Genomic DNA, 12,676 nt, shown 5'->3' on the forward strand with positions numbered 1-12,676 from the left:
ACATGTGGACTGAAATACTTAAAACAAAAAAAAGTGTGAAACAACAGAAAATATGTCTTATATTCTAGGTTCTTCAAAGTAGCCACCTTTTGCTTTGATTACTGCTTTGCACACTCTTGGCATTCTCTTGATGAGCTTCAAGAGGTAGTCACCGGAAATGGTTTTGCAACAGTCTTGAAGGAGTTCCCAGAGATACTTGGCACTTGTTGGCCCTTTTGCCTTCACTCTGCGGTCCAGCTCACCCCAAACCATCTCGATTGGGTTCAGGTCTGGTAACTGTGGAGGCCAGGTCATCTGGCGTAGCACCCATCACTCTCCTTCTTAATCAAATAGCCCTTACACAGCCTGGAGGTGTGTTTGGGGTCATTGTCCTGTTGAAAAATAAATGATGGTCCAACCGGATGGAATAGCACGCCGCTGAAAGATGCTGTGGTAGCCATGCTGGTTCAGTATGCCTTCAATTTTGAATAAATCCTTAACAGTGTCACCACACCATCACACCTCCTCCTCCATGCTTCACGGTTCTTTAGCCCAAACAAGTCTCTCCTGCTTGTTGCCTGTCCTTAGCAATGGTTTCCTAGCAGCTATTTTACCATGAAGGCCTGCTGCACAAAGTCTCCTCTTAAGGTCAGAGTCACACTTGTGAGTGCCTCGCGTGTGTAACTCGCACGAGTCTCTCATTGAATCACTCGGCACGGACGCACACTCTCCAAACAGGAGCATCTCGGCTGCATAGACATACATGCAACTGACCCGCTCCTGTCAGGAGAGTGTGAGTCCGTGCCGAGTGATTCAATGAGAGACTCGCGCGAGTTACACGAGAGGCACTCGCAAGTGTGACTCTGGCCTAACAATTGTTCTAGAGATGTATCTGCTGCTAGAACTCTGTGTGGCATTGACCTGATCTCTAATCTGAGCTGCTGTTAACCTGCGATTTCTGAGGCTGGTGACTCGGATAAACTTATCCTCCGCAGCAGAGGTGGCTCTTGGTCTTCCTTTCCTGGGGCGGTCCTCATGTGAGCCAGTTTCTTTGTAGCTTTTGATGGTTTTAGCCACTGCACTTGGGGACACTTTCAAACTTTTCCCAATTTTTCGGACTGACTGACCTCCATTTCTTAAAGTAATGATGGCAACTCATTTTTCTTTACTTAGAATTTGTATTATGGCAAGAAAAAAGAGAATTTTGTTACTTACCGTAAATTCTTTTTCTTATAGTTCCGTATTGGGAGACCCAGACCATGGGTGTTTAGCTTCTGCCTCCGGAGGACACACAAAGTACTACACTTAAAAGTGTAGCTCCTCCCTCTGAGCTTATACACCCCCTGGTAGCCAGTCCTAGCCAGTTTAGTGCAAAAGCTGAAGGAGAATAGCCACCCACAAGTAGAACCGAGTAAGAACCGGAACAACCGGAGACTCTGTCCACGACAACAGCCGGTGATAACACACGGAACAAGAAAATTGCCAACAGGCAACAGGGAGGGTGCTGGGTCTCCCAATACGGAACTATAAGAAAAAGAATTTACGTTAAGTAACAAAATTCTCTTTTTCTTTATCGTTCCTTTGGGAGACCCAGACCATGGGACGTTCCAAAGCTGTCCCAGGGTGGGAATAAACAGAAAAAACTAAGAAGTAGGCGGAGCATAACTTCACAAGTGGGCGACAGCCGCCTGAAGGATCCGTCTGCCCAAGCTCGCATCTGCCGAAGCATGACCATGCACTTGGTAGTGCTTTGAAAAGGTATGCAGGCTAGTCCAAGTGGCAGCCTGACAGACTTGTTGAGCCGTAGCCTGGTGCCTAAAAGCCCAAGAGGCACCGACAGCTCTGGTCGAGTGTGCTTTGATCCCCGGCGGGGGAGGCACCTGAGTACTCTGGTAGGCGTCCGAAATGGTCGATCTAATCCAACGGGCCAAGGTCGGCTTAGAAGCAGAGAGATCCTTGCGCCGCCCTGTGGTTAGCACAAAAAGAGAGGTGCACCGCCTAAGCGCAGCGGTGCGAGACACATAAATCCGGAGAGCACGCACCAAATCTAGAGTATGCAGCGCTTTCTCAAAGCGATGAACAGGGGCCGGACAGAAGGAAGGCAAGGAAATATCCTGGTTAAGGTGGAAGGGAGAGACCACCTTAGGAAGAAAGTCCGGGGTCGGACGGAGAACTACCTTGTCTTGGTGAAAAACCAAAAAAGGTGACTCCGAGGAGAGCGCAGCCAAATCAGAGACTCTCCTGAAAGAAGTTATGGCAACTAGAAAGGCCACCTTTTGAGAAAGACGATACAAAGAAACCTCCCTAAGGGGCTCGAAAGAGGGTTTCTGCAATACCGTGAGGACCAAGTTAAGGTCCCAGGGATCCAAGGGCCGCCGATAAGGCGGAATGATGTGAGACGCACCTTGCATGAAGGTGCGGATTTGAGCCAGCCGGGCGATACGCCGCTGGAACAGCACTGCTAGACCTGAGACTTGTCCCTTGAGAGAGTTAAGGGACAGTCCCAGCTGCAGACCGGACTGTAAAAAAGGCAGAAGGGTTGGCAACGAGAATGGCCGGAAGAGCGACACCAGGACAGGAAAATTTTCCAAGTCCTGTGATAGATCTTGACGGAGGAAGACTTACGGGCCCGGGTCATAGTGGAGATGACTTCAGGAGGAATACCAGAAGCCGTCAAAATCCAGGACTCAAAAGCCACGCCGTCAATTTGAGTGCCGCAGAATTCGGGCGGAAAAACGGACCTTGCGAGAGCAGGTCTGGATGGTCCGGAAGATGCCACGGCATCTCCACGGACAATTGGAGCAGATCCGGATACCAAGCTCGCCTGGGCCAGTCCGGTGCAATGAGGATGACTCGACGACCCTCCATTCTGATCTTGCGCAGGACTCTGGGCAAGAGAGCTAGAGGGGGAAACACGTAGGACAGACGAAACTGGGACCAATCGTGAACCAGAGCGTCCGCGGCGAAGGCCTGAGGATCGTGGGAGCGAGCCACGTAAACCGGAACCTTGTTGTTGTGACGGGATGCCATTAGGTCCACGTCCGGAGTGCCCCATTTGCGGCAGATTAACTGAAACACTGCCGGGTGCAGGGACCACTCGCCACCGTCCACGGATTGACGGCTGAGATAATCTGCCTCCCAGTTTTCTACGCCAGGGATGTGGACTGCGGATATGGTGGACTTGGGAGTCCTCCGCCCATTGAAGAATGCGTTGTACCTCCAACATTGCCAGGCGGCTGCGTGTCCCGCCTTGGTGATTGATGTAGGCAACCGCTGTCGCGTTGTCTGACTGGACTCGAATGTGCCTGCCCGCCAACAGGTGGTGAAAGGCTAGGAGAGCTAGAAGCACAGCTCTGGTTTCCAGCACATTGATTGAAAGGGCTGACTCGGACGGAGTCCAAGTGCCCTGAGTTCTGTGGTGGAGATGTACCGCTCCCCAGCCGGATAGACTGGCATCCGTGGTGAGAATCACCCAGGACGGAGCCAGGAAGGAGCGCCCTTGGGACAGGGAGAGGGGTCGAAGCCACCACTGAAGAGAGCTCCTGGTCCGTGGCGACAGAGCCACTAACCTCTGTAAGGAGGAAGGCTGCTTGTCCCAACAGCGGAGAATGTCCAGCTGCAGAAGACGCAGATGGAACTGGGCAAAGGGAACCGCCTGCATGGAAGCCACCATTTGACCCAGCACCTGCATCAGGCGCCTGAGGGAATAACGGCGGGGCCTCAGGAGAGAGCGCACCGCTAGCCGGAGTGACAGCTGTTTGATTAAGGGCAACTTCACAAGTGCCGGCAAAGTCTCGAACTGCATCCCTAGGTACGTGAGACTCTGGGTCGGAGTCAGAGTGGATTTGGGAAGATTGACAAGCCACCCGAATTGGGCTAGGGTGGCGAGAGTGAGCGAAACACTCCGCTGACAGTCTGCGCTGGATGGACCCTTGACCAGAAGGTCGTCCAGGTAAGGGAGCACTGCCAACCCCTGGAGGTGCAGGACCGCAATCACTGCCGCCATGACCTTGGTGAATACCCGAGGGGCCGTGGCTAACCCGAAGGGGAGAGCCACGAATTGGAAATGATCCTCTCCTATTGCAAAACGTAACCAACGCTGATGTGACACTGCAATGGGCACATGTAGCTAGGCATCTCTGATGTCGATGGATGCCAGGAAATCCCCTTGGGTCATAGAGGCAATGACTGATCGCAGGGACTCCATGCGAAAATGCCGCACCCGGACATGCTTGTTGAGAAGCTTGAGATCCAGGATGGGCCGGAAGGTACCGTCCTTTTTTGGAACTAGGAAGAGATTGGCGTAAAAACCTCTGAAGCATTCCTGAGCGGGAACTGGGACAATCACTCAGTTTGCCTGCAAGGACACCACGGATTGTGAGAAGGTGGCGGCCTTGGAGCAGGGGGGAGTTGAGAGAAAAGAAGGGAATTTTGTTACTTACCGTAAATTCCTTTTCTTCTAGCTCCTATTGGGAGACCCAGACGATTGGGTGTATAGCTACTGCCTCCGGAGGCCACACAAAGCATTACACTAAAAAGTGTAAGGCCCCTCCCCTTCTGGCTATACACCCCCAGTGGGATCACTGGCTCACCAGTTTTAGTGCAAAAGCAAGAAGGAGGAAAGCCAATAACTGGTTTAAACAAATTCACTCCGAGTAACATCGGAGAACTGAAAAACCGTTCAACATGAACAACATGTGTACCCGAAACAACCCAAAAATCCCGAAGGACAACAGGGCGGGTGCTGGGTCTCCCAATAGGAGCTAGAAGAAAAGGAATTTACGGTAAGTAACAAAATTCCCTTCTTCTTCGTCGCTCCATTGGGAGACCCAGACGATTGGGACGTCCAAAAGCTGTCCCTGGGTGGGTAAAGAAATACCTTATGTTAGAGCTGCGAAGACAGCCCTCCCCTACGGGGAGGCAACTGCCGCCTGCAGGACTCTTCAACCTAGGCTGGCGTCCGCCGAAGCATAGGTATGCACCTGATAATGTTTGGTGAAAGTGTGCAGACTCGACCAGGTAGCTGCCTGGCACACCTGTTGAGCCGTAGCCTGGTGTCGTAATGCCCAGGACGCACCCACGGCTCTGGTTGAATGGGCCTTCAGCCCTGATGGAACCGGAAGCCCAGCAGAACGGTAGGCTTCAAGAATTGGTTCTTTGATCCATCGAGCCAGGGCGGCCTTAGAAGCCTGCGACCCTTTGCGCTTACCAGCGACAAGGACAAGAGTGCATCCGAACGGCGCAAGGGCGCCGTGCGGGAAATGTAGACTCTGAGTGCTCTCACCAGATCTAACAAATGTAAATCCTTCTCATACCGATGAACTGCATGAGGACAAAACGAAGGCAAGGAGATATCCTGATTAAGATGAAAAGAGGATACCACCTTCGGGAGAAACTCCTGAATGGGGCGCAGCACTACCTTGTCCTGGTGGAAGACCAGGAAGGGAGTCTTGGATGACAGCGCTGCCAGCTCAGACACTCTCCGAAGAGATGTGATCGCTACCAGAAAAGCCACTTTCTGGGATAGTCTAGAAAGTGAAACCTCCCTCAGAGGCTCGAAGGGCGGCTTCTGGAGGGCAACTAGTACCCTGTTCAGATCCCATGGATCTAACGGCCGCTTGTACGGGGGAACGATATGGCAAACCCCCTGTAGGAACGTGCGCACCTTAGGAAGGCGTGCCAAACGCCTCTGAAAAAAGACGGATAGCGCCGATACCTGACCTTTAAGGGAGCCGAGCGCCAAACCTTTTTCTAACCCAGATTGCAGGAAAGAAAGAAAGGTAGGCAATGCAAAAGGCCAGGGAGACACTCCCTGAGCAGAGCACCAGGATAAGAATATCCTCCACGTTCTGTGGTTCTTAGCGGACGTGGGCTTCCTAGCCTGTCTCATGGTGGCAACGACCCCGTGGAATAATCCTGAAGACGCTAGGATCCAGGACTCAATGGCCACACAGTCAGGTTCAGGGCCGCAGAATTCCGATGGAAAAACGGCCCTTGGGACAGTAAGTCTGGTCGGTCTGGTAGTGCCCACGGTTGGCCGACCGTGAGCTGCCACAGATCCGGATACCACGCCCTCCTCGGCCAGTCTGGGGCGACGAGTATGACGCGGCTGCAATCGGATCTGATCTTGCGTAGCACTCTGGGCAAGAGTGCCAGAGGTGGAAACACATAAGGGAGCCGGAACTGCGACCAATCTTGCACTAGGGCGTCTGCCGCCAGCGCTCTTTGATCGCGAGACCGTGCCATGAAGGTTGGGACCTTGTTGTTGTGCCGGGACGCCATTAGGTCGACGTCCGGCCTTCCCCAGCGGCGACAGATTTCCTGAAACACGTCCGGGTGAAGGGACCATTCCCCTGCGTCCATGCCCTGGCGACTGAGGAAGTCTGCTTCCCAGTTTTCTACGCCGGGGATGTGAACTGCGGATATGGTGGAGGCCGTGGCTTCCACCCACATCAGAATCCGCCGGACTTCCTGGAAGGCTTGCCGACTGCGTGTCCCTCCTTGGTGATTGATGTATGCCACCGCTGTGGAGTTGTCCGACTGAATTCGGATCTGCTTTCTTTCCAGCCACTGCTGGAAGGCTAGTAGGGCAAGATACACTGCTCTGATAACCAGAACATTGATCTGAAGGGTGGACTCCTGCTGAGTCCACGTACCCTGAGCCCTGTGGTGGAGAAAAACCGCTCCCCACCCTGACAGACTCGCGTCTGTCGTGACCACCGCCCAAGACGGTGGTAGGAAGGATCTTCCCTGTGATAATGAGGTGGGAAGAAGCCACCATTGCAGAGAGTCCTTGCCGTCTGTGAAAGGGATACTTTCCTGTTCAGGGATGTTGACTTCCCGTCCCATTGGCGGAGAATGTCCCATTGAAGTGGACGCAGATGAAACTGCGCAAACGGAACCGCCTCCATTGCCGCCACCATCTTCCCGAGGAAGTGCATGAGGCGTCTTAAGGAGTGCGACTGACCTTGAAGGAGAGTCTGCACCCCAGTCTGTAGTGACCGCTGCTTGTCCAGCGGAAGCTTCACTACCGCTGTTAGTGATTGGGTCGTGACAGGTTTGACTTTGAGAAGTTGATGATCCACCCGAACGTCTGGAGAGTCTCCAGCGCAACATTCAGGCTGAGTTGGCATGCCTCTTGAGAGGGTGCCTTGACAAGTAGATCGTCCAAGTAAGGGATCACAGAGTGTCCCTGTGAGTGCAAGACTGCTACCACTGCCGTCATGACCTTGGCGAACACCCGTGGGTCTGTCGCCAGCCCGAATGGCAGCGCTACGAACTGAAGATGGTCGTTTCCTATCACGAAACGTAGAAAAAACATTGGTGCTCTGTAGCAATCGGCACGTGGAGATAAGCATCTTTGATGTGTATTGATGCTAGGAAATTTCCTTGAGACATTGAGGCAATGACGGAGCGGAGGGTATCATCTGGAACCGCCTGGCCTCCACGTGCTTGTTGAGCAGTTTTAGGTCCAGAACGGAACGGAAAGAGCCATCCTTTTTTGGCACCACAACCAGATTGGAGGAAAACCGTGTCTTGTTCCTGAAGAGGAACCGGGATTACCACTCCTTCTGCCCGCAGAAGAGCATCTGCTCGGTGGGGAGGTGGGGACGTTCTGAAGAATCGAGTCGGAGGACGAGAACAGAACTCTGTCCTGTGCACGTGGGCACACTGTCCCTCACCCACCGGTCTGTGACCTGTGGCAGCTAAATGTCGCCAAAGGCGAGCAAGTCTGCCATCAACCGCGGATGCGGAGAGATGAGAGAGCTGAGAGTCATGAGGAGACCGCCTTGGTAGCGGTTCCTCCGGCTGCCTTCCTTGGGCGTGATTGAGCCCGGCCGGAAGCTGAGCCCCTCTGAGGCTTTTCAGCCCTTTTGGACGAGGACAATTGGGACCTGCCCGAGCCTGGGAAGGACCGAAACCTCGACTGTCCTTCCAGGACAGCATTAATAGGGTAAGTCGCAATGCAGACATTGCGAGGTTACGGACGCCCCTGCGGCACAGATGTACATGTGCTCAAGACCAGCCGCGCAAGAACAGCTGAAAAGCTTAGGGTGCCCATACGGCTGTGAATGCCGGAGCAACCGACACGCCGATAGCGTCATAGACAGATTTCAACCAAAGTCCATCTGTCTGTCAATGGCATCTGTAAGTGAAGTCCCATCTCCACTGCAACTATGGCTCTAGCCGCAAGCCTGGAGATTGGAGAATCCACCTTTGGACCCTGGGTCCAACGCTTGACCACGTCAGGGGGAAAGGGATAACGTGTATCCTTAATACGTTTGGAGAAAACGCTTATCTGGGAAGCGTGGTGTTCCTGGACTGCTTCTCTGAAGTCAGCGTGGCCAGAACAATACTCAATATACGTTTGAGCTACTGAAATGGGACTTCTCCTGCTGTGAAGCTGACTCCTCCGCTGGGGGAGCTGAGGGAGAAAAGATCCAACATTCCATTGATGGACGCTATAGGATCATTCCTTATGGCGTCACCATCCGGTGTATCCGGAGTGAGAGCGGTGTCAGGATCAAAGTCCTGATGAGCTACGTCTGCCTCATCATACAGAGAGTCTTCCTGGGACCCCCCCGGAGCACCGATTTTATTCCAAATGAGGGTGGCCAGGGAGCAATGATCCAGATTGCCCATGGCCTGTCCGGACTGCAAGTCTCTATCCCATTGCAACTCCGTCCCTGTCCTTGGACAGGGTTGAGAGGTGGTTCTTTTGGCCACGTCAAGTAGAGACCCCGGCTGACCAAGTGCTACAGGGGAGCATTGCACACAATGGGGTTCAGTGCCGTCGAACAGTATCACATGCAGTAAAAACAGCATCGAAAGCCTGTGTTGCTTATATGCTGCTGCCGACTTATAGAGCCAAGAATGGCGACCGTACAGTGCAATGTATAGCATACAAGCATAAAGTACAAATGAACACTGCAGCCCATGCAGTACAAGCAGCATAGAAAGCCTGTGCCTTGGCACCCTTGCTTTTTTGCTGCTGTTGTCTAGCCATCTAGGGGAATATGGCCCAGAATAGCGACCATACAGTGCAATGTATAGCATACAAGCATAAGTACAAATGAACACTGCAACACCTGCAATACAAGCAGCATAGAAAAAAACCTGTGCCTCAGCACCCTTGCTTTTCTGCTGCTGTAGTCTAGCCATTCTATGGCGAATATAGCCAAGACTAGCGACCGTACAGTGCAGTGTATAGCATACAAGCATAAATACACATGAACACCTCAGTACGTGCAATACAAGCAGCATAGAAAGCCTGTGCCTTAGCACCCATGCTTTCCTGCTGCTGATGTGTCGCCATCTAAGAGGGCATATAGCCAAAAATAGCGACCTATGCAGTGTAAGCATAAAATACAAATGGACAAACTGCGGTATTTAGTGTCAGCACTTCAGGTGCCGCTTACCGCCCGCCTATAAGCGGGTGTGTGGTCGCCCTAGTCCTGTGCCTGGTTGCCCAGAGTCCGTTCTCTCAGCTCGGGCTGCAGGAATGGCTGCCGGCGTCCTTCTCCAGCTCGTGTGAGTAGGGGCGGGCCGTGGGCGTGCCCCAAGTCAGAGCGGGAAACCGGCGTCCCACAGTGTCCAGTGAGAGGGCTGGAGCATGTAAATAAGGCTCCAGCCCTCGGCGCTGCTGATTGTACAGCGTCTCTCCCCTACCCTGATTGACAGGGTGGGGGCGGGAACGAAGCGGAGCTAGGCCGCAAAAGCCGGGGACTGGATTTATAAGCGCCGCCGCCGTAAAAGCGCGGTCGGCGCTAAGTCCCCGGCGCACTACAAGTCCCAGCCGCGCCGCCGCTCCCCGAGCGTCCGGCGCGGTAGTTCCCAATAAATAAAGTCACTCAGCTAGGCTGCAGTGACTGTAACCCTTTACTGTCCCCGGCGCACTAGCACACCCAGCAAGTCTGGAGTGTGCTGTGCCTGTGTGTACGGGGACACAGAGTACCTGAATGGTGCAGGGCCATGTCCCTGAACGGCACTCCCGCTCCACATCCAGCAGGTTCAATGGGTCTGTGGATGGAGCCCGGCCTCAGGGCTTTGGGGCCGGTAAGATCCCACTTCCTCAGAGCCCCTCAGGGGGATGGGGAAGGAAAACAGCATGTGGGCTCCAGCCGCCGTACCAGCAATAGGTACCTCAACCTTACAAACCACCAGTGGGGTGAGAAGGGAGCATGCTGGGGGCCCCATATGGGCCCTCTTTTCTTCCATCCGATATAGTCAGCAGCTACTGCTGACTAAACAGTGGAGCTATGCGTGGATGTCTGACCTCCTTCGCACAAAGCCGAAAACTGGTGAGCCAGTGATCCCACTGGGGGTGTATAGCCAGAAGGGGAGGGGCCTTACACTTTTTAGTTTAATGCTTTGTGTGGCCTCCGGAGGCAGTAGCTATACACCCAATCGTCTGGGTCTCCCAATGGAGCGACGAAGAAAATCTGTTTGGAGGGCTGGAAGAGAATTCTATCCTGTAGCCGTGAGAGATGATATCTCTCACCCACTGATCGGAGACTGGGTTTAACCAAGCGTCGCCAAAGTGGGAGAGCCTGCCACCGACTAAGGACGTGGCTGGAGCGGGCCGAGAGTCATGAGGAAGCTGCCTTAGTGGCAGAGCCTCCTGCGGTCTTCTGCGGACGCGCTTTTGGGCGCCAGTTGGATTTCTGATCCTTGGCTGAGTTAGCGGACGAGGCGGAAGGCTTAGAACGAAACCTCGATTGATTCCTACCCTGGGCGGGTTTCCTGGTCTTGGTTTGTGGCATGGAAGTACTCTTCCCGCCAGTAGCTTCTTTAATGATTTCATCCAGCTGTTCACCAAACAGCCGTGAACCAGCAAAAGGGAGCCCAGCAAGAAACTTCTTGGAAGAAGCATCTGCCTTCCACTCTCTAAGCCACAAAATCCTGCGGATAACAAGAGAATTAGCTGAAGCCACCGCAGTGCGGTGAGAAGCCTCCAGCATGGCAGACATGGCATAGGATGAAAAAGCTGAAGCCTGAGCAGTTAAGGTAACCATCTCAGGCATAGATTCCTTGGTGAGGGAATGCATCTCCTCTAGAGAAGCAGAGATGGCTTTGAGAGCCCACACTGCTGCAAAAGTCGGGGAAAACGCGGCCCCCGCAGCTTCATACACAGATTTGGCCAGAAGGTCAATCTGACGGTCAGTGGAATCCTTAAGTGAGGTGCCGTCAGCCACCGACACAACGGTCCGGGCTGAGAGCCTAGACACCGGAGGGTCTACCTTTGGGGAGTGAGACCACTCCTTGACCACCTCAGGTGGAAAGGGAAAACGGTCATCAGAACCACGCTTTGGGAAGCGTTTGTCAGGGCAGGCCCTGGGTTTGGTCACAGCGGTCTGAAAACTGGAGTGGTTAAAGAACACACTCTTCACTCTCTTAGGCGAGGTAAACTGATGTTTTTCTGCCAAAGAGAGTTGCTACTCTGATACTGGCGGATTGAGATCCAGCACAGAATTAATAGAAGCAATCAAATCACTAAGATCTGAGTCACCCTAAGAGAAATCGATGGGATACATAGCCTCTGAGCCCCCAGTGAGGGCATCCTCCTCATCTTGAGAGTCAGCTCTTGAGACAGAGCCGTGGGATGGGGAGGGGGAGGAAACCCTGCGCCTTCTCTTAGAAGGACGGGGTCTGGGATCAGATGATGAATCCTCCGTGAGCTCTGATGGACGGAGGTCAGAGGATAGGAGTCCTCTGTCAAGAGTATTAGAGGCACCCTGTGAGGGGGGCTGATGCATATTCATCAAAGTCCTGGACAAAAGTCCCATGGACTCAGCAAATGACTGGGATATGGACCTAGAAAAGGACTCTACCCAGGCCGGGGGTTCAGTCACAGGTGCAGCAGCAGCAGCCTGAGAGACCACTGGGGGTGAGACTCCAGGCTGTGGCACCGCCAAGTTAGAGCAACCATCACAGTGTGGATAAATGCTCGGCTCATGCAGCAGGAGCTTACATGCAGTGCATGCAGCATAAAGCTTTGGAGCCTTGCTCCTTGTGTGAGACATGCTGCTGGAGTAAGGGCTTTGCAGAGAATGAACCCCAGGGAGAATATACAGAGGTCCACAACCGGAGACCGGCTGTGGCTTACCAGACCGCTGAGCGCGGTGTTGTGTGCCCTCCAGATCCCGAAGCCCGGTCCCCCAGTGCGCAGCACCTCAGCAGAGATGCAGAATGCAGGATGTTCCAGAGCAGAGTGAACTCTGCCTGAGAAATGGGGCGTTCCTATAAAAGAGCAGGAACTGGAGGGCTATAGAGACCTGCAGGGAAGGAGGGACGCCCCAGCAGTGGGGAGTGTCCCTCCCCTGTATAGAACGGCCGCCGGGAGGAGCCGAACCTGTCCCTCTGCAGGAGTGACATGCAAGGGCAGGAAAACGAAACTAGGCCTCCGGCGAAGCCGGGGCCTAAATTTAATCGGCGAGGCAGACAAGCAGGCACCATCGGCGCGGTTCTCTGGCAAAAGCTGGAGAACCCGCCGGAAAAGTTAAAAACAATCACATACAGCATACTCTCCCCATACAATAAAGAACCGGGACCCCCAACATAAACGTCTCAGGTACTTAGCTGCTGAGACGCAGGGCCATGTCCCTGGGGATGAGTGCTCCGGTCCAACAGAATCCTCAAGGGGCTGTGGATGGAGACCGGACTCCTGCCAGGCATGGAGACTGTGCTGGCTCCCACT

General features: G+C 53.7%; 1 protein-coding gene across 12 annotated transcripts in view; it reads right to left on the reverse strand.

Moving 5' to 3' along the window:
• KTN1 (kinectin 1) overlaps positions 1 to 12,676 on the reverse strand; it is a 256,665-nt gene that overhangs the window by 161,959 nt on the left and 82,030 nt on the right. The window lies entirely within an intron of this gene.

This window comes from Anomaloglossus baeobatrachus, chromosome 12, assembly GCF_048569485.1.
Source record: "Anomaloglossus baeobatrachus isolate aAnoBae1 chromosome 12, aAnoBae1.hap1, whole genome shotgun sequence".
NCBI classification, from domain to species: Eukaryota; Metazoa; Chordata; class Amphibia; order Anura; family Aromobatidae; genus Anomaloglossus; species Anomaloglossus baeobatrachus.